The sequence below is a fragment of the Rhodnius prolixus genome, unplaced genomic scaffold (assembly GCF_049639745.1).
Source record: "Rhodnius prolixus isolate KJV_2025 unplaced genomic scaffold, Rpr scaffold_6, whole genome shotgun sequence".
Taxonomy (NCBI): domain Eukaryota; kingdom Metazoa; phylum Arthropoda; class Insecta; order Hemiptera; family Reduviidae; genus Rhodnius; species Rhodnius prolixus.
Window position 1 is genome coordinate 25,437,181 of NW_027411634.1, and position 21,745 is coordinate 25,458,925.

At 32.6% G+C, this 21,745-nt stretch overlaps 1 protein-coding gene and 1 long non-coding RNA gene across 3 annotated transcripts in view; both read left to right on the forward strand.

Moving 5' to 3' along the window:
- Nucleotides 1-21,745, forward strand: part of LOC141461484 (neuronal acetylcholine receptor subunit alpha-3-like) — a 200,028-nt gene that overhangs the window by 5,891 nt on the left and 172,392 nt on the right. The window lies entirely within an intron of this gene.
- Nucleotides 1-21,745, forward strand: part of LOC141461487 (uncharacterized) — a 29,827-nt gene that overhangs the window by 5,140 nt on the left and 2,942 nt on the right. Inside the window, exon 2 of the long non-coding RNA XR_012462941.1 lies at nt 20,855-20,991. This is a non-coding gene — a long non-coding RNA (uncharacterized lncRNA). The remainder of the gene's footprint in view (nt 1-20,854; nt 20,992-21,745) is intronic.

A 21,745-nucleotide genomic window follows, 5' to 3' on the forward strand; every position in this document is an offset into this window, starting at 1 on the left:
CATCTTTTACAGAAATTATTTCTCAACCAAATCATTTTCGGTAGATTGAAAACAAAAAGTAGATTTATCCTTCCGAAAACTGGGAGGAGTTAGAACTCGATTGGAAATTGACCAATGTTTTGGCCTTTTTAAAAGAATTGCTTCATTCATTTAAAATAATCCGCAAGACTTTCAGAGAGGAAGCTTTTGATGGTGTAAATGAAATACCAAGAGACAGGAGTTATCACAAACTCCTCAATTTAGTTCATGATAAGGAGGTGCTCTCAGGATTGGAGTAGACAAACGCTTTAAAATTAAATGAGAATACGCTCTACAGAAGGGAGTTCAAGGTGTTGGCAGGAGTTCAGCGGAAGATATGAGACTCTTCTGCCTTTTGCAGAGAAGTAATTCCAGCTCATATGCACGGTAATTAGTTCTAAAAGTCACACAATTTATGCCAAAGTAAGAATTTCAGAAACTCATTTAATGCTCTATAAATATAGTTTAAATGGCAGGCATACACAATTCACTAGCATAGTTCTTTAGAGTAGAAGAGTCTCACCTAGAAAATGAAAAATAATAAAATTGTTCGAGAAAATGTTTCAAATATAAGTTGCAGATCTGCAAGTATACTATGAGTTTGCGGAATTAAAGAAAATTTTCGCCATTTTTAAGAAAAAGTGGTATTTCTCGACAATAAAAATAAGTTGCTTAAACAAAGAATGTTACAGCTCATGATGCAATTTGCCACCATGAAAAACCACTTTAATTCTACCCCAATGTAAACAAACAGGATCAAATTTACCCGCCAATTTATTATAATACCCTAAAACCATTTACTTTCTTATACCTATCGATCTTCCACTTCAAGTAAAGCTCCATACTCAAGAGAGTACTAATAGAATCTTCTAGGTCAGATAAGATTAGGCTACGACTGGCCACTACTTTTCTCCTTGCGTTGAAACAAAAACAAAGGATAAGGGCAACAGTTCTAGCTAAGGACTTTACTTCATCCATAGATACCACAGTTTCTTAAATCTTCCAGCAGAAATCTCGTGAATGTATATGGAATCAAGGTACCAACTATCACACATAATTGCAGTAATAATTATTGCATTCATTAAGCTATTTTTGTTGTTCCTAAATTTCATTTGTCTAAAATCCCCAGGATAACCACCTACATTAGCCAATAAACAGAAAATGAAGATTGAAGTAGTTCTGCGGTTATCCCCAGCATATATTTAGCGATTAATTTGTTTCTTTGGCATAGATTTTCCCCCAAAAATCACTTCTAAAAAATATTTTGTAGACCATTTAAAAAAGAGAATATTATTAAAAATGTAGATTAGCACATGTACTAATAAGAGCAAGATTATGTTATATTATTCAAGAACAGATAACATTTAGAATAGTAAGGATAATGCTATTTGAGTTTACAAGTTTAATTAAAATCAGAATCATCTGTAACAACCAACTCCATAGGGGCCTAAAGGCTAACAAATCAGCAAGATATTCATGCAAAATTTAGAAACTAGCGCTTCAAAATTATATTATATTAGTAGAGCAGTAAAATGTAAAATAGGACAACGATCTTAGCAATATTAATTGAAACCTCGTATGCTTCAATATATTCTAGATTTATAATTAATTTTAAGTTGTACATCAAATATTCATATTTAGCTTAAATTACATCCTATTATCGAGTAGTTACGGATATCGTTAAAATAGGTACCTTAACCTGTTAAATATTGTTATGATTAAAACTGCTAGGTAGGAACATCTTATAATAATGATCGGGTAATAAAATAGATACCTTAACCTGTTAAATATTGTTATGATTAAAACTGCTAGGTAGGAACATCTTATAATAATGATCGGGTAATAAAATAGGTACCTTAACCTGTTAAATATTGTTATGATTAAAACTACTAGGTAGGAACATCTTATAATAATGATCGGGTAATAAAATAGGTACCTTAACCTGTTAAATATTGTTATGATTAAAACTGCTAGGTAGGAACATCTTATAATAATGATCGGGAATTAAAATAGGTACCTTAACCTGTTAAATATTGTTATGATTAAAACTGCTAGGTAGGAACATCTTATAATAATGATCGGGTAATAAAATAGGTACCTTAACCTGTTAAATATTGTTATGATTAAAACTACTAGGTAGGAACATCTTATAATAATGATCGGGTAATAAAATAAATAAAACAGTCGAAATTTCCAACAATAAATAGATTTATTTAAAGCAGTTCCAGTTTAATATAAAGTCAACAGCAATGATATTATTTTAATCTTTGCACTTTAATACTGAACATATTTTCTGTTTATGGCAAAATCTAAAGTATAATTCTTGGGGTAGGCTTTTTTTTTTTTTATTGGAAATTGTAGTGCACGTTTCATTGTTTCCTCAGTATACATCTGTAAAGTTAGTTTGTTCCCCATTGTATGAGTTTGTGTGCTGTTTTTTCACGTTTAAAAAAGGCCATTACAGTTACCAAATAGAAACAACACACTATAATGTACACAGTATAATCTACAGTCGGATCACACTCCTGTAACGAGGAAAGTATTTGTAAAATATCAAAACCACTGTTCAGTGTAAATGAGAAAAAAAGAATTTTCAAGCTTACATACAACAAACATTCAAAAACTGTTTAAAATTTAAAAGAAATACATAAGGGAATAGGAATAGGGGAAGGGCTAATTTTATTTAAAATAATATTTCATACAATAAATGGTAGTGTGGTACCATTAGAATTTTACCAAAATCTTCAAACTCATACATGTGTACGCCATGAAAATTATTCTATTATGTACAAAAAAATTAACTATTTAAAGCCAAGTTCTGGAAAAAGTCTTCAAGTAGTTGTAATAGAAATGATGACAAACTTGATGATAAAATTAACTTGTGATTAACTTAAAAGTAAATAGAGTTAACCCCAGCAGGTTAGAGATGGATGAGAAAATGGATGAAAATGTGAGCAAAGGATGATAAAATATAATTGGTTTATACCATGGGATATGATATAGTGCTGTGGATACATGATATGTAACATCCTTCGTTAAGTTGTTATCCTAATATCCATTTCCTTAATGGCATACAGGAGATAAAATTAATGAATGATACTTCATATATTGAGGAACTTATTTCCTTTTTTTTTCCTTCTGTTTTATTGTAAAACAATTTACTTGGTCAAAATGATCTTATTTTCCTTTGTTAACAATGGTTAAGCTTTGAAATGTGCCCATTGGGCTTTTTAGATATAACTTAATAGGAGAAATTTTGTTGACCATTTCAAAGGGATAAGCGAACAATGATGCCGTTTTAAGTGAATTTGGCAAGTATTGACACAGTAAACGCCCTGATTGATCATATGACAATTGCTTGTCGGACAATTGTCGGTTTGAACAATTACTGGACATGTTTGAAGAGGACTTAAGAGTTCCATCACTAAAAAACAACTTTTACTACTGTTAACCTAGTACAAAGGAAACCTCAGATTAGAAATCGAGTTTTCATAAATCTATAAGAAGATTTAAACTTAAAAATTGTTACTCAAATTAAACATAAAGCTTATCTGAAAACACCTGTATTAAGAAAAACTTTTCAAATTAAAACTACCCTGTAGAACAGTTATACAAAGGTTGACCGTCAAAAACTGTATGAAAAAAACATTGAAAACATCCAACTTTGACAATTATTATTACTTTTTCTATAATAAGTAAAATTTCCGATCTTCCTTTAAAATATTTAGGACAAAACCTCGTTTATTTTATTTTATTTTTTTACAACAACGTGTAAACAAACATAAGGAGTTAAAATCCCCATATAGAAAAAATTAAAATTTACTTTGAGTAAAATTTCAAAATCATTCTTATTTTGTTAATTCACTCCTGGATTAATATATTTACACCAAAATTAAAATTTGCTTTTAACAATACTCTTACATTGAATGGATAGTATATCTGAAAGTACAAGGGCTGTGCATCGAATTTCACATCATATACTTCCCTGAGTAATTTAGCAACTCCTAAAACGTTGATATTCCTGAAAAAGTATTCAAATTAATGGAATGAATCTTAATATACCAACTTAAAAGAAAATTGTTGGTAACAAGAAAAACTGTATATTTATTTCTATTTTAAGACGTGTCAACATCTAAGAATACTGGCTCCCGTAAGAGGTTTTCAGTGATCTGCTTCCAATTCGTCTTTTAATTAATTTCGAATTAAGATCAAGTAATAACTTGCTTTTTACAAAATATTTACCAAACATTCCCAACTGGCTTTTACAGATTTCAAGTTGCTTGAATCACATACAATATTATATTGTTGTAATCCGCCTTATTCAGTTGAGCGAATCCCCATAAATCACGTACCATAAAGTTAATTACTAACGGTTGATTGAAGAGTTTATTGCCGCCCACTACGATTTCGTTTCTCATTCTATTTGATTTCATTCACTAAATTCTTGATTTCCACTTACCCTATTATTTCACGTCTTACTCTTATTGGCCAAGTACTAAATAGTTTTCTATTCTTTACTATTTATAAGGGTATCAGAGCTACCCGTTGTCTGTAGTAGTTAGGTCATATCATCAAAGGACATTATCCCTTATCAACCTAATACAATGACTGGGTTTAGACAAGGCTTCGGATATTGATAAAATAAATTGGTTGGGGTAAATGGCAAATTTATTTTAATCAATGTTTCTCCTTTTACTTAAATATCAGTGTATAGATTTAAATTTTCAAATGGGGTTTACATATGACTATTTAGAAATGAATAAGTTAAATTTACATTTGGTAAAAGTTCTATTCTTTACTCTATACAAAGCACCCAAGGAAAACTTATTGGGCCGACCACAGAAAGTCTAGTCTGGCCAATTTACGTAATAGTTTTTTGAGAAAAAGAAGGATTTAGCTCAATGCTTAGTGAAACATGATGTTTAAATTCCGGGTTCCAGCGGCCTGCTCTTAAATTTGCTCTTCCGAGGAACCTTCTACGTTCACTTCCCTTTAATGGACAGTGCTGTTTGTAACAAGAGAATTCTTTTCGGTTTCTGGCAGTTGAAAAAAAGGCATCAGGAAACAATGTCCTAAGAAGTTCACAAGTGCCTTAAATTACAAAAAAAAATAAAAAATAAAAACTTGAGGCCTTTCTTTGAAGTGAGGGAGGTCTTCAGAATCTGAAAATTTTAGCACTAAAAATATTATTTCCAGAACTAAAGAATAACGTTAAGAAGATTACGATGCCTAGGTCGTTAGCAAAGACTGACGGGGCAAAGTTTCCTTAGATGCTTATAAAGATAATCCGGATAGAAGGCAGTCTTCAAGAAAGACCAATGTTCTAGAGGTTACAGGTTGTGGAAAATGATTTAGGTTGTCTGAATGTTTTCCTGGAGTTTACAAAAAAAAATCTTTTTCTAAAAGTGTTCACGCTATCTACTCCACTCGTACAACTAGAATCAAATCCACATGACGGTGAGTGAGATTAGCAGCTACGAGATTTGATAGAAACTGCTGTACTCTAATGTAGCGTTTTCTTGAAGTAATTGCACTAAAAGAAATGTTCAAATATATTATATAAACAAATAAATAAAGACAGTTATTTCGCAGGTTTAACAACTAATTATTACATTTGAGGTGAATGTATTTGTGTAAAACACGAGAGTAGTCAACACTGACAGCCACTAATATTTGAATAGCCACTTCTCTTAATAGTGAAGAGGTATGGTGTCAAGCTAAGTTAATGAAGAGCTATCGAACCTAACAATTAGGGTTGGTCTTTGATTTAAGTTTGTAGGCATTTACTTGTACAGGTTGAGTGTTTGAATTTCTGTTCAAGACTAGCCACAAAAACCTTTATTAACTCGTTTACAGTTAAATAATTAGTTAAGTTTTGATTAATAAGTAGTGAAGTCAATTTATATGGATTGTTAAGTTGTTAAACTTGCTGTGTAATAGAATTTCTTACGCAGAACAATCTCTTGTTTGTATTTGTTTGTTTAGCTTACCTTCTATTGAACGGAATTAGCAAACCGCTGGTGGAAATAGAGATTTAGTTTGCACCGTGTGAATCTGTTGGCCAGAATTTAGGTCATGTCATAATGATGAGTACTGAAGCCTCATCATTAACAATTGCTGTGGCCAACTTTGGTTTAACTTCCATTACTGCCAATAGGTTTAAAACGCTAATGGATTACTTTCGACTAAATCGATTAAATATATTATATACGGCACTGATATATATTTAAAAAAAAAAAAAATTATACATAAGCATTTAATTACTTAATTGAAAATTTAACTTAACTTTTGACTTTTTGATTTTTTTACGGATGCAGCGTAACATAGTCGCCTGACACCATTTTGTTACATTTATCATCTAAGAGATATTAAAATAAAAGTAAATTAAGGAATAATAGTTATTTTCCTACTTGAACATTGCCCTATATTTCTCTAACAAATTCTTCAATCTTAACACTTCCTCTTTTAAAGGACCATTCTTCCCCCACTTAACTTTGCATAATTATGCTCCAAAAAGCGTCTTAAACGAAGCATACATTACTTCAGGTGGTATTTTGGAGGTAACTCCCATTCTATCGCGTTCTGTCGTCAGCTTTACACAGACTCTCTTCATATTCCAGTACCTTCTCAGGATAAACGTGCAGCTTTATTTTTTTTTTTTTAATCAAACCTTAGACACTTCCGGTCGCAATGGGAAGCGTTTTTAAGACCTATGCTCACATTATACCTCCTGTTTCAATAATTTTCTTTATGAGAAGTATTATACATATCACAAGTTTTTAAGTTTGCCTTTATCTCTGAGAATGCAGAGATATTCCAGCAGCATTTTCTGAATGATGAGCTCTATAATAATAACTCGAAATCTATTAGAACTGGGTTGTTGCAAAAAAAACAAAAAAAAAACATAAAAAAACGGAGGATTTGCCCTATAATTTCAAAAAAATTTGGAAAATTTATCTTTTATAGAAAAAGAGAAAAAAATTGTTAAAGTTGAGTTTTTTTTCAACGTTACGCTTTTTCGTGCACTTTTTGACGATCCACCCTTATACGACTGTCCTACCTGACAGTTTTAATTTAAAATAACATTTCTCATTACGTCACTTTTTATGGATTCTGAATAATTATTACAGTTAATGTTTTATGAACAGTTTTTCAAAGGCAAACTATTGGCCTGATAAACAATTAAATAACTTGAAAATAAATAAAACAAATTTTTTAAATCTTCAAGGGATCTTACTTATTTATAAGGAATACAATAAAGATAATCAACTGAATTTAAATTATTGCAAATTCATAGTTAGGTGCATTAATTATAACTAAGCTCTTGAAAATATATCACTTTGTTGAGAGATTATTTTAACTTTGCTAATTAAAGTACTTTGTCTAAGTTCATCGTGAAGTTTATTTCATTTTCTAAAACAAAGTAGATATCACGAACTAATAGGAGGGCAAAATTATTGTTCCTTTACCATCGAAATAGCCTCTCATTATCGCGGTTCTGTTTAAGTTTCTAAAATTTGCGGTGATTCATAATTTATTATTTTCTCTTAGCTGATTCATCACACCACACCTGGTCATTTACGAGTAAGATACACTTCGATGTCCCTAGAGAAAAGAATATGTACTCTCAAATGAAATCATTTTGTATTGCTGCTGCAGTTGGGATACCATTTCTTCTTCGAATAGTTCAAGATGCTTAAAAATTATTACTTTTAAAGTAGAATATTTTACTAATTTGAGTGAATAAATGAAATACAATTGCAAAAAGTAATAAAGAAGACGAAAATTAAAATTTTAAAAAGCAGAAGAAGCTATTGAATATAAACATTTAACGTCATGACACTTATATATAAAAAAGCCAGTTAAACTTTGTCTTCTCTCTTCAATCGAGCAGTTCCAGTGTTATCGTCAAACTCTTTACTTAGTAACCTTGGCCACTCTTACTTTTGTATTGAATTTTTCATTTACACTTTGTACAAACTTTGAAAGAAAACTCGAGTAAAAAAGGTGGAATAAAAAGAAAATTCCAATCAGAAACCTAAGCTCTTTTTCTCAAACCATCTTGGTTTTGTCTGTTTTGATTTCAAGTTTTGTTTTGTTTTTTGTTGTATTTTGATTGATAAAATTTTTTGAGATCATTTGAAACTCTTATCTTTAATTTCAATGAATTGTTTTGTTGATTCAACAGAAGTAATAAAATGACGAAAGAACTTTTCATGATATAAACTTCAGAATAGTAACTTGTGAATTTATGAGAATTCAATTGATTGATCACCTCCATATGTTGGTACCGCTTCAACTCAGATTTGATTCATAATGGCAACTTAGGTTAATGATACGAAGAATTCATCAACGCTTACTATCATCAACTAGTGCTTCTTCAAGCATTCTTCCAGTAAATAGAATTTTAGATGATATCTTCCAAAAATAAATCATTGTAATAATGATGATGATTCAAAAGGAAAAAATTAGCTGAGTATTCAGTGCATTAGACTTTAGAAGTTACCGAGTTCGAGTACTCTGAGGCGTATGTTAAGACGGGTCGGATAAGGGTCTTATAAAGCCTTATCTTAGTCGACCTGGAGAGTAACTGACTTCTAAAATGATGTTGCAAACCAAAGTATGTCTTGGTAGCCAGCAGTATTCTTCTATTAATTTCACTGTGTTCTATACAAAGTTAAAACATTCCACGATCCTATCATAAAGTCCGTTCGACGAGTTCCGTGTCGTGACCGTAAAATCCGTCCGGTTATTCTTCTTTGAGGTTGCGTAGTGGTTATTTTTTTTGACGGGGTAGGGTTACTGGCCCTACGCCCAACCCCCAACCTGGAGGACCAGGATTTTCTGTAGGGGTTTACTCCCTTAGCCTTTGAAAACGTTCTAACCCACAAGGCAGTGGGGGATTTGGAGTAGAAAGGATACAGGAAACGGGTAAGAAGCGGGATAATGAAGCTTGTGAAGATACATAGGATAAGGTGTAGGGTCAGCGGACAGCTGCTCCTTTAGTCGCCTCTTACGACAAGCGGTAGATACTGTGGCCCTATTCTACTAACCCCAGAACCACGCCTCAGAGTGCTGGGTCACCACCAAAAATGACGAGCTTGTTCTCCTTAGGTTCGAAAGAAAAATTCTTCGCCGGATCTATGGAGCCATTTTGGATGGCGAAACATGGAGAAGGAGAAGTAATGCAGAACTAAGGAGTTTGTTCAGGGACGTTGACGTGGTGAGTGTGGTGAAGCTTGGACGGCTTCGTTGGGCAGGGCACGTAGCCAGAATGAATCCCGAGGAAATACCACAAAAGATAATAAAAGAAAATATATATGGCACGCGACGAGTGGGCAGACCGAGGTCGCGATGGACTGATGGTGTTTCGAAGGATTCAAGAACACTCCTTGGTGTCCGAAACTGGATGGTGGCAGCATTGGACCGGGACAAATGGCAAACTTTGAAAGAGGAGGCCAAGATTCGCGCAAGCGAGTTGTAGTGCCAGTTAAGAAGAAGAGTTCGAGTACAGTGCTGCCCTTAGATTTCCTCTTCCTAGAAACCTCTTAAGGTTCACTTCCCGATGATTGTCTGCAAGAGAGAAAACTGTCCCCAGATCGGCAGTGAACTCTAAATTGCTCTGGGCACTTATGACTTCAGATACTGACGTACCTTAAATTAAGAAAATGATATCAGTAATAATAACGTTTGTGTGAAAATATATTGGAGTAATATTCATACATTTACATTACAAAATTTTCTAAAAACTATGTTTATTACTGTACACATAAACACACAATTGTTATGTAAGATATTATGATATTATCTTTTTTTATTATAGTTACCCACTTTCTCTTTCGTCTTCTTCGGTTGCTTCCTATTTACAATTCTGTCAACTTCTAATAGTTTCATTTTGGCTGCCTGTTCTCTGCTCAAGGCCGTAGTTCTCTCCAACTCAATGGCTCTGTCCAATGTAACCTCCTTTTCCTGCAGATCTTTCTCTCTCAGCTGGCTATCTTGTACACCCTGCACAATCCGGTCTAATAGAAGTCTGTCTACCAACGCTCCATAGTCATAATCTTTTACTAACTTCCTTAGTTCAGTGACAAAATCATCGAAGGTTTCCTGTTCCTTCTGTTTTCTGCTATTAAATCGAAAGCTAGAGACTATAAGGTTCTTCTGAGGGCTTACGTACTCTTCAAATTTCTTAAGGACTTCTTCAAAGATTTCAGACTTGCCCTCTTCAAATTGGAAAGTATTATAAAGTTCCTTACCCTTTTCACCTATCAAGTTGAGTAATATGGCCATAGGACGTCCAACTGTTGTTTTAGTCTCTGTGAATCCCGCTGCTTTTAGAAAAATTTCTAAATCACTTCGAAACCTTTTCCAATTTTCCAATAGGTTTCCCTCTAAACTTAGTGGAGCCGGAGGTACAAAACAGATCATAGCCATCTTCTTCCCTCTTATTGTTTAACAAATTTATTTTTATTTTATTATTATATTTTTTTTTAATTACAATTAACAGGCACTATTAATAAATTCTTCATGACAGATCCGAATCCGACTGCGCCATGTTATACTCGTATTATGATATTGTTAAGGAATTGGGGTATTCACTGAGACGGGCAAAGGTGTGTGCACAATCAACTCTGTTTATTAACTAACTTACATTGGTAATTAGAGTGGGGGTTATATTAGTTCTAAGTACAAACTATAAACATAACAGTCCTTCATAATTTCAACAAAAACATTTCAATTATTTCATTATAAAAATGAAAAATAAAATAAATACCAGTCTATTCATGATCAAATAATTTTTGTGTGGTACATCACATAGAAAACATACTTATGAAATCATTTATGTGTACTAGAAATATAAATTGATACAAAATTAGTTCAAAGTACTAATTATTCTCATCATTGTAAATTACAAATTTTTATTTCCTGGAGGGTGGAATTGCACATTTATCACTAGACAGTTATGACAATTAAGGAATTAGTGACAACTTTAGATCAAGCAAAATATTGTAATAACAAGCGATCTTTGGTTTGTAGTTAGATCCTTCAAATCTCTTCAAACAGATCTAAACTTTGATTAACAGCTGGAATTGAGAAGACGTTCAACATAAAAGTAATTTTGAAGCAGACTGTAACTTAAATTTTTAATTCAGTTCAAGTCTTTTGACCATGAATTTCGGAATTGATACTGGTGTAGCCTGCTGAACGCTGTCTGAGACTAGGTACCATCAACAACTTTACTAACTTATTCTCTTTTAATTCTTCACTCGCTTGTAGTTCCAAATCTGTCACAGCAGAGAACAGGCCTACGTAATCAAACTGATTGTACAGCTAAATCGATTGCCTAGATGAAGTTGGCAGAGTTTGTTGAGCACTTAAGAAGCCTGAATAGGTTGAAGACATTTCTATGAAATGTAGAGCGAGATCAGAGAACAATTGTAATTGAAGAATTGTAAGATAAATTTATTTCATTTTTGTAATGAAAGTAGAAAATTATCTTTAGTTTAAAAATTACATTCTCTAATTCTCTTCTTTGAGGTCATATTAAACACATGAACAGGTAAAACTTTGATTTGATATACTCACCCGTCTTTCCTACTACAGCTTTACTCAATCTACAATTAAATAAAAAAATTAAAATTTACTTTAATCATCAGTATTTAATTATTTTTTATTTTGTAAATTCGGTAATAAAGTAGAAAAGTATTAGAGCCAACAAAAGGTAAATACCTAAAACATGTAATATCTAGAATCCATGTGAAATTTAATTCTTACAGTTCCCACTTTTATTAATTTGCTTTCTTAATTTATTAGTATACTTGTATCCTTAAGTAATAAACTTTTATTGAACCTATACTTCTATTGATTCACTTATTGTTCTCTTAAAAATCGTAAAAGAGTCACTACTGAGTCTCTTACGCTACTTTTATCGCCATATTTTCAGTTTCAGGAATTATTTTGCAGCAGTTTTAAATACCTAATCAATGAAATGATAATAATTATGATAAAAATAAAAAAGTAAATCTTATGGAACTGTAATATTGCAAGTTGTGACATGTATTTTACTTTAGAAGTTAATAATTGCAGAAAGTTATTATGAATTCACGCTCTAACTTTAATAATTGCAATAATGTATAGAATTTGGGAAATTTGAATAACGTAGTGAATAGAAGATCTACTTCAGTAGAATTTCATCTTACACTCTCTAGCGGAGTTTGTAAAATGTTCTCAATTTTGACTGAAGACATTTACCAATGTTAGTTATATGTATTCTAGAATCATCAAATTGTGAGTTTTACATAAACTAAGAGGAACAAATATTTAATTGGACATCCGTAATTAATGAACCAGTTTGTGCCAATTCTATACATTTCTCCACTCCTTCTTTCTTTGTTATTTAAAGTTTTTTAAGGAATATTTCCATTCCATTTAAACGATACTCTAAATATATTTTAGTTTAAGTTCGAGAGGTAAGAAGCAAGTTTTCTAACATAACCTTTGACTTCTTCAACGTTTAACAAAAATTATGATATGTGTACCTCAAACTTCGATCCGAAGTGTCAAATTTACCTGCTTCTATGATTACAAATCCAAGTTTGGAAACGGTTTCTGAAGGTTCAGGTCCTGCCGAGTCGAGCATAAATGAACCAATAAATACTATTGTCTCATTGCAAACCACCAGTCACCTTTACAAGAGCCGTCTAATTTCTCTATTAAACTGCCAGAAATGACTCAAACTACTAAATTCAAGTGTTTGCACGATTCTACCCTAATCTTGGTTCAACCAATTGAAATTTCTTTCCAAAGAGGCAGTCCATTTTCTTTCGGATGATACAATGTATTTTTTCTTCAAAAGTATAATTTTTATTATGGTGAAAAAATCTAATATTGAATTCAATACATTTTATAAGTTTCAGGAATATTGAATAACAAATTACAGTAAGAATAGACATGTATGTGTTTAAATTAGTTTTTAGTTTTAATTTCTTATTATTTTAGTATTCCATTGGTTGAATTACTGGGTGAATTTATTTCATTCATTACTTAGCTATTAAGTTTAAAGAATAGAAAGGATTAGTAAGACAGTAAAACTCGCAATAATATCAACTGGAGAAGCTCATTTTATGACGGTGGAATGTAGGCCAATTATGAATTTAGTACCAAGTCCAGTTGCTGACAGCGCCAGACATCATACCAGACGTTCCGTTAGAAGCTTTTTGTGAGATTAGTCCTCAGGGAATTACAACACATTTTTACTTTTCATGAAGTATATGTTACTTGTGATTATAACTGAGATAAGATACACAGCTACAGCGTAATAATGAAACAATAATAAATAAATAAAATTAAATGTATGTTAAAGCCAGTACATTGAGCAAATAGTTTTATTCACTTCAGTTTATTGCACCAACAATATATGTCCAAAAGTAGAGTAAAATGAAAACAGTGTTATTTATTCACTGTGACATGAGTATTGCTACAATAAGCTTGACAACGCAAGGGTGATGGGTGACAGTGGAAAGTTATTGTCCACCATTACTTGAAAGCATTTTCATACTGAAGACTTCAAGATCCTTGGCACCCTAAGAAGAAAATCACAAATAGTAAAACCTTGAGTCTCCAGAATTTTAAAGTCAAAAATCTACAAAACACAGCAGAAACTCTGACGAATTTAAGGCAGTGATAACGGCACCGGAATAGAATAGTGTTTAAGACTAGCGACATTTAATTTAATGCTACATATAACCTTTTAGCTGATGACATTTTTCTTTGTTCCTCGTGTTTTTTGTCTGAGAAAAGATGCCAAAAATCCGACTAATAATAACTGATAAAAGGAAAGTGTTAAACAAAAGGATTTACGATATTGAGGTAGCTAATGTTACCTTCCATGTTAACAAAATTGGTTATTTTTTTTTTATCTTCCACAACACCATTTTCGCTAACTTTATAAAGTTACACAAAAGTGTTCCTGTACAATGACTTAACCGCTAAACATTATGGAAAAATGAAACATTGCGGATAAACCAATCGATAGACATAAATTAAGAGCCCTTTATTCCCTACTTTTACAAAGCTTCTCTATCTAGCTTGGACAAGCGACAGTTTTTATTACATAGTCTTCCTCCAGGGTCAAGTACTAACTACACTAATTCTGCTTCCTTCAGGGCAGAATATTTTCTACCATCCAACTTTTCCAGCTGCTATTAAATTCCATGGCTTCTTTAGGATATCATTTTTTTCCACTCGAATGGAGAAAAACACGCTTACAAAAATACTGTAAATAACAAAGTTGCAAAAAAATAATAAAAATATTCCACTCAAAGGAAAGGAACCTTTTAATAAAATGTAAGAAGGTAAAAACATAAGTTTAAAAAAATACTATAATTGTAATGATAAAGGTCTAACCACCTCTTCTTCAAAACTAGCTAAAAAAAGATTTTCAAGAAAAATATGTCAAATACCAACTGAAGGTATTGTAAAGTTTTTTCTAAAACTTTACTTTCACAACTAATGCCTGCCACTAGTTATTAAATATGTGGGTTTGATTAAATAATAAAACTCGCTAAATTTGTAAGTAATAACCTGATTACCTTTATTCACATTAACATTTACTAGCAACTAACGCTATTCATTACAGTCACCATTTACAACAGTCACAACAGTTTACTGTTACTTACTACGTAACGCCACAAAACTGTTCCCCGACTGACCACTGGTCCGCACTGCACCGAATTGCACTAGTCTCTGCTACACAAACAAAGCTCTACTCACTAACTGACTACTTGCCCAACTAGCTACCACTGAAGCACTCCGCAACACTGATTCTCTCAAAAACTATCACTTCCAAAGTGTCTCTCCAAACTAACGTCTCTCCAAGACTCACTCAAAACTACAAGACTGTAAAACTCTTAGAACTCCTTAAAACTCGATTAAAACTTGATTGAAACTGACTTCTCCAGCTGTGTCTGCCTCCTTTTAACTGCGTGCCTCCCTCCAACTGGGACTGCCCTCCTCCAACTCTCTGAGCATAAGTTTCCACGCCCTCCTGATGTTCATTGGCTGGAGAAAACATACTGCCACCACCTCAGCTGGGGCCGCCCTCCTCCTACTCTCTGTCACGCTCCTACCTGTCAATCACTGGCTGGGAAACACATATGCCACCACCCCAACTGAGGCCTTTCTCTTAGCTGGCTTTTACACAGGTCACTAACTCCTTGAACAATCTAGCCCTTTCCTTTCTAGTTCAGATAGAGACCGGCCCTTTTGTCTACACAGTGGTGGCTTGATACCGACTTTGGTCGCTTAACCCCTAGAACAATCTAGGCCTTTCTTCTCCGCCCAGTTATACTTCGTTACAGTATTGACTTTAAAGAAAATCACTGATACAGTTTTCAAAAATAAAAAAATCTCAAAACTGAAAAAGCGTTTTAGTAAAGCGGTACTTACAGTTGAAAGGTTTGGCCCAAAAATTACCCTTGAGATACCTAAATCTAATATAAAATTTGATCTTCCTATAATTTTTCCAGTTTTTGAGATATGCTGACCAAACATTTACTAAAAAGAAAAAAAAATCAGTCATGCGTAAAGATTTTTCTAGATAGATTCAAAGGTCATACTATTTTACTTTATGATCTCAAAATGTATTTTAGATGGATAATTTGATGATTTTAAACAAAAAGATTCTTTCACTTTCAGGACTTTTAAATGTTAAAAATCCCATAAAATTTAAGTTCAAAAAATTTTTCCAGTTCCACAACTGTAATACAAACTAAATAATAATAATAATAACAATACTTTAAGGGAAGGGATTAGCTATGAGGTTAGCATACTGGACTCCCACGCGGAGGTCCCAGGTTCGAATCCAGCTGCTGACCCTTAGATTTTCTCTTCCTAGGAGCTTCTTACAGCTCACTGTCCGGTGATGGACAGTGTTGTCTGTAACGAGAGAACACTGTCAAAAAGCCGGCAGTGCACTGAGAAAAACTCCGGGCGCCAACAACCTTAGATGTTGACGCGCCTTAAATCATAAAAAAATAAAATAACAATACTTCATTAGCCAAATACATTTTTGTCTTTTCAGAACATATTCTTTCCAAGAGAGCAATACTTTTATAAATACATTACATACAGGATATGGTATGAAAAATGTCTAAAAATTGATATTCACTCATAAATAAAAACTGGTTTTATGTGGAAAATATTGTCGCTAATCATTTAAATGTTTGGTTTGAGTTATTATTCGTAGAACCTTGCAAATTGATTTTTTTTTTTGCGATTGGTTAAGTTTATGACTTTGGCTGGTGTATCCTTGTCCTATATGCAAATTAGAACAAAATTAATGTTGCATTATTGTTCTAATCATCCAAATATCAGCATTGAGAGTGATTTATCCGCAGGATTCCAATTATTTTACCTACTTCATTAACGAATGCAATGATTTGCTTGCATGTGTGGCTAGTACAGACTCTCCATCAAGACAGATACTTAATTACCTCTGTGCATACCACATTACTGCTGTGCCCCTATCAAACCGCAGCTAGCAATTTGTAAACAAAACATTAAGAACTATTATCTGTAAATAGTTATTTACTCGCACAAATATATTCATATCTATGTACCAATGTTAGTTTCTTACACGACTCTAACCCGTTACACCGATTTCGAGCAAATTTGGCTCACAAATTCTTTAAGTTACGAGTATAAACACGTATAAGATACGTGGTTAACTCATTCGACTTTATTTGAAAATAGAATGTCTTCTAAATGTGTTTTAAACATTAACAAAAAAAATCCATCTTGTTGATCGATTGTGTTGATTTCTGGGTGCTTCATAAATTTATTTTTATTGCAAATAAGTTTGTATAATAACATAGATATGTCTTCTTAAAAATTAACTGACTAACGACCGTGTTAGGGTAAAAAATTAAAAAAAAGCTATTGTTTATTGTGCAAAATAAAAACAGAAAAACATTATGTTCAAAGAAGGATTATGTTCAAAGGCCAATGAACATTAAGTCTCATATATAACAATGTTTTTCGTATTTCATAATAGTTATACTAATACAGGGTGTATTCGGAGGAGTGGTCGAAACTTGAGGAGGTGATTCAGCAGCTCAAATGCAACAAAAAATATTCTATTCACTTTGGCCTGATTTTCAATAGTGTCCAAGATATTTGCATTTTTAACTTTTCCGTCGATATTCGCGTTTTCCACCATAAAAACGGCCGCAACTTTTCTATCCTTTATCCTACAACAAATCTGCTTATTCCAAACGAAAGAGCATTCAATTTCCTATAAATTTGCTCAATACAGAGCCTCAAAACGATTCCTATAACAATGAAATTTTTACTTGAATGTCTAAAAATTTCGTTCTCGATGATTTTGGTTAAAATTTTCAACTGCATTTTCTCAATGGTTAATGAATCAAGGAATCACATAATTTCAGAAAAAGTTGCGCTTTTATTGAGCTTCAAGATCATATGGATTTTTTTGGTTTTTAAGAAAACCCTACCCCGAACAGAGGGGTGTAAATGCAGAAAACTGGGATTTTGCGAACTGACTTTTCACTACTAATTTACTCAAATCCAAATGACGAAAAACGCGAATATCGACGGAAAAGTTAGAAATGCAAATATCTTGGACACTATTGAGAATCGGGCCAAAGTGAATAGAATATTTTTTGTTGCATTTGAGCTGCAGAATCACCTTCCGAAGTTTCGACCACTCCTCCGTATACACCCTGTATATGCTCACAACAAATTTGTTTAAGTTACGGTAACTTCCAGGAGTTACCAATTTAATTTGTTTAAGGCGTGCACAATTAGATTAAATTTATGTTTTCACTCAATCACAAATGTATCTTCCTCGTATTTTGTTTTGTTTTTGACAAAGTTTCCATAAATATGAGAAGAAAAGAAATTTTACGCCCCGGTACAGTTTGTTCCTGCTTAAATGTCCACGCTCATGAAGACCCCGACCTTTTTAATTGTGATTATTATTTTAAGATCGTGAAAATAAATAACCATCAATGCTCATCACCTATATTAGCGCAAGGCAGTCAGAATAATAGGAGAAAACGTGAAAGGATAGTTAAATTCGTAGCGAGCTGGTAAACAAGTATAACGCAGCATGTTTTGCTTCAGGACAAGTTTGAAAAGTATCTCAACATAATACATCACTTTGAGCCCTTAAATTAGAGAAGATCGTATAAGTTAGTTCCCTAAACGATGTTTGTATGTTGCGTTGTAACTATAGTAACTTTAGACAGAAAAGTTGTGCGGCAAGGGAAATGCAGAATAGCACAAGAATTCAAGAATGAAGCATGAAGCGAAGAAACCGCTAGTGAATCCTGCCATTTTCTCCGTCTATACTTTTGATTGGCTGGCGAGTAAGTTTTAGCTGAGTGCTAACTAATGAGCAATGAAATATGCGAGCAAAATCATCGGATGAACTGCTAAATAATTGTGCGGATATACACTTTTTCTATTAGGCAAGGAGCTCTTCAATACATTGTGGAATTTGTACAAAACATAACGTACTAGGCAACAGTAGATACCGTCACTTCAAATTATAAATCACACAAATTTAGATATTATTTTAAACCATCTTGTATTTTTTGCTCAGAAATAAAAAAGGTACTTTTATATCAATTTGCGGGTTAACTATCTATTGTTTTTATCAGACTTACCTTGTAATTCTAAATAAATATTTAAGAATAACAATAGTGTTTGATGGTATATTTACTTGATTGTCAAATAGTACAGGTTTATTTAGCTTTGATTATTGTGCCATGGATTGAAATCCAGAGGACGAATGCTGAGTGAACTTGAAAATTACATCCTAATAAATGCATGTGTTCTTGTTGGATTTAATATACCGCGCACGACTTTCACATTTCTAAACTGCTTGTCAAAAGCTTTGAACAACCAGTTTAAGTGAATTTACAGGCTTGAAATTTCAATATTTAATTCAGATTAACTAACCTAAGTAGTAAATAATTTCAAATTGTATGTAGACGCTTATTCTATTCATCTTTGTCGATGAGTTTGTTGGATTGTCGATGCATTCAAAATACTGATTTGATAGAATTGCTTAGCCTTTTCTCAGGTTCCTGGATGGATTCCTCGAAGGCCATTCAAATTTCACAAAACATCTTTAAATAATTTGCACAAATCAGAACATTTTTGTAGAGATTTTAAGAAAAGCCATGCTATCTCTATTGAACTCTGGCTGCTTGGTATATGAAAAGAACAGTTTCAAGTTCTTCTTATCAGTTAAGTGTGTTGTAGAATTTAGGGCGTTTTACCATGAGGTTACTATCCTAATCGTTCGTTATCTCTCGGATATATTATCCGAATCCATATTAACATTATAACATGGCGGTCTTCCTTGTCCTGACCCACATCTGAGCAGATTTGGATAATACCTCATTTTTCACTAAAATCTAACAAATTCACCTCATTTTAAGCATAAATGTAGTAAAAAAAATAAAGCCAGGTAGACTGCGATGGGCAGGACATGTAGCTAGGATGAGTGAAGATGAAATTGCTGGGAAGGTACTGGAAGTAAGCATGCAAGGAACCAGGAGGGTAGGCAAACCAAAGCTGCGCTGTGAGGATAGTGTGGCTAAGGATTCTACATGTATGCCAGGATTTCGAAATTGGAGGGCGGCTGCGCAGGAAAGAGATGCCTGGCGGGTACGACTTGAGGAGGCCAAGACTCTACTTCAGTTGTAGCGCCAGTTAAGAAAAAGATAAATAAGATAAATCAATAATTATAGTCTTTTCTGATGAGGGATTTTTAAGAAAATTTTTTATTGCATTATATGATAATTCATCAAATACTCGTACCTACGGGGAAAAATGAGTAAAAAAATTCTAAACAATATTTTTCTGTGAAAAAATTAGTGTTAAATAAATAACCAATCAGAATACAGTGAAAGAGGTGTGAAATGTGGGCATTTAGATTGGCCAATCAGAAACTGGAACATTCATGACGACCTCGCCCACAGGCACGTTTTCTTCTATCAGATAGCAATGGCTGCCGCTTGAAATGTGCAAGTTATGAATAGTTCAAAACTATTGAAAGAAACTATAAAAACTCACGTAGAGTTTTTTTATTTATTTATCGAAGATGCAAACAATAATTTTCTTTAAATATTGTGAGTCACATTAAGTACATCAGCTATGCACAAAGTGCGGCCTGCTTGCCATTATATTTCCACGGAACAATATTGTCTAACACAAGAATAAACCAAAGTTAATCAACAGCTGTTGCAAAAATATTATTATTTCTCCATTTCTCCTTGCTATTACGAGCATGTAAGTTGTTCTGTGGGGTAGATGCTAGGTATGTGGATAGATGTTTCAGTGTATTGTTTTACAAACTATAATGTTCGCAAGAATTAAATACAAATTATAATACAGTGTTTGAAGAAAGTACGTGTTGAGAATAAGAGAAAGTCTTAAGGGTGTTTCAAACCAGAATTTCCCATCTAAACATCAGATAGAACAAAGCAGTTTAGAAAGGAGACGAGTGAAGTCTGTTCTTGTAGTCTCGGTGGTGCTCAAAAATGCTTTATATTAAGAATAAAAGTACTCTGTATTCATCTTGAAAGAAGTGCCTTCTTTCACTTCACATCTCAGTATGGATTTCAGATTTGTCCTTACTTTATAAAACATAATAGGTTCGTCTATATTCTATGGCTTGTGTAAAACTTAAGTACCTCCTTGTAAGTATGTAAACGTAAGTACTGCTTAAATAACTTTTCTTATAAGAAGGTTTGTACCTTAGAGTATTATTCCATTAATTTAAGTCTGTTGTTTGTAATTGCAGGTAATAACATAAGTAAAATTAAAGTTATTCTTTAATTCTTTGCTATTGGAATAACAAAACAGGAAAATTATAGTACTATGCAGCAGACAAACGTTTACTGGTAGAATTTAAGCAATACCGACTTGGAGCAAGAAATGGTAACAACATTACTAAGATCAATTATTTTCTCTACAAGATAATCAAAGCAATTCCTTGCAAATTTTTTTAACCACTTTCAGTCATAAACCATAAATGTGACATGTTTAACGAAAAATGAAAAAAAAAACACAGAGTTCTTCCAATGTTTTTGAATTTCGCACAGATTTTGTGAATTTATAAATCTAAATTATAATTATAGATTGGTTATTTTATTTAAGACTTATGAAATTAAAAAAAAACAATTCTTAATAGACATCGTCTCTTGACACTTTCGAGTAAACTCATTACAAGAATTTTTGAAAAGTCTATAACGAATGTTACCTTTTATTCATTCAAAACAAACTGTAAAGTTATTACCTGTCAATAACTAAGATAACTTTAAAAAAAAAAAAAAAAAGAGAAAAAGATTGTCCGTAATTAAAAATTTCTCTTCTTAGATAAAATTATGGAAAAGTAAAATAAGATGAAAGAGAGTTTTGAAAGTAATAAAAACAAGTAAAGTGGGCTGCCCTTCCTTTTAGTTAATAACTTTAAAAAACATATTAAAAGCACTTAACTTCTGCATTCTATTTACCTGCTTCAATTTATCTGTTTAATATTTCTTTTAGCTTCCTTTCTTAATTACTTTTGGGACTACTTTTTTTTAATCACTAACTTTACTTTTTGACAATTCAAAGCATTTAGAGTAGTGGTAAGAATCAGAAACGGGAAAGAATCATTTGTTCTTTTACTAAAGTCGAACAATTTTCTAGA